Here is a 1,351-nt window from a genome sequence, read left to right as displayed (position 1 = left end):
AATTATAGATTTATCAAAATACACCTGAATTGTTATATTCTTTGTTGCAGATTACTTACATAACTGACAATTAACTTTTTGTGTGAAGAGGATAATAAAATGACCAATTCATTTCATCTTTGTTAGCATAAATAACAAATTTGTACCTGTCAAGGGCACATGGAAATAGCATATAGAATGATTCTATTTACATATTTACAATATATTTTTTTGGTTCAACTTCTCAGTGTGAAAGTTTGAAATGTAACAAGTTAGTAGTCATTCTTGGACACATCTATTAACTATTTAATATTATCAATCTGTTAGCTGACAATAACTCTATCCATAAAATAAACAAGTTATAGATACTATATAAATACTCTTCATAAGTCTGGCCCTATTAAATGTACAAATATATAAAATTAATTTGGTTTAAGTCATAAAAAACATGACAGTGTAAAAAGTGAAGATACAAGGAAGCAGAAGACTTAGTTCCAAAACACAGCTAGTATTGCTTTCACAGCTGCCAACAGTTCTTCATACTATCACAGCTGCCAACTGCACATTATGCCATCACAGCCGCCAACCTTCTGCATGTACTACAGCTGTCAACAGTTCTTGATACTATCACAGCCACAAACGGCCATGTGTAATACCACAGCCGCTAATAGTTAATGATACCATTACAGCCGTCAACAGATCAGTGCATCTCTTGAATTAAATTTTATTTCCCTAACAGCTCAGCTTTAAGCTATATGACAGCTGTCAAGGCTTCATAAAACAGCATTTAATGGTTCCCATCATTTAAGACAGCTGCCAATACTTAGAATCATTTCTTATACCTGTCTTTCAACAATTCTGGGAAATATCTTGAATGGCTGTATTTCAACTTCAGGTTTGGACCCTGAGGTTTATCTTTAAAAAACCCTTCTTTTACATACTACAGTATTAAGCGTCCACTTGTAGTTTATGGAGAATTTTACATTAAAAAGAATAAGAAAAGAGAGAAAATAAAAATCCCAAAAAATGAGTAGACCCTCAAATGGACACTGAAGGCAGAGCAGGTACATAGGTAACCCTTGGTATTCTAGCATTAAAATGAGATTTGCCTCACAACAGGGGCATTTCATCAGTACTGAAATTTCCTAGAACTGTTGAAATGTCTCAGAACACATCAGCACACAGTCTTCCAATGAGTATGATCACATGAGAATTATTAAAATCTCCCAAAATTTGGAAGACTAAGAGGGAAGTATCACTGAAGTGAAAGGCACTGCATTTACAAACCCTTTACCCTATTTGTGACAATCAATCACTCCCATCATGTGGGCTGTGTAGTATGTTAATATTTCTCTTTAAATTATTTCGTGCC

Source organism: Penaeus monodon, chromosome 32, assembly GCF_015228065.2.
Source record: "Penaeus monodon isolate SGIC_2016 chromosome 32, NSTDA_Pmon_1, whole genome shotgun sequence".
Taxonomy (NCBI): Eukaryota; Metazoa; Arthropoda; class Malacostraca; order Decapoda; family Penaeidae; genus Penaeus; species Penaeus monodon.
Note: the sequence above shows the minus strand (reverse complement) of the source record.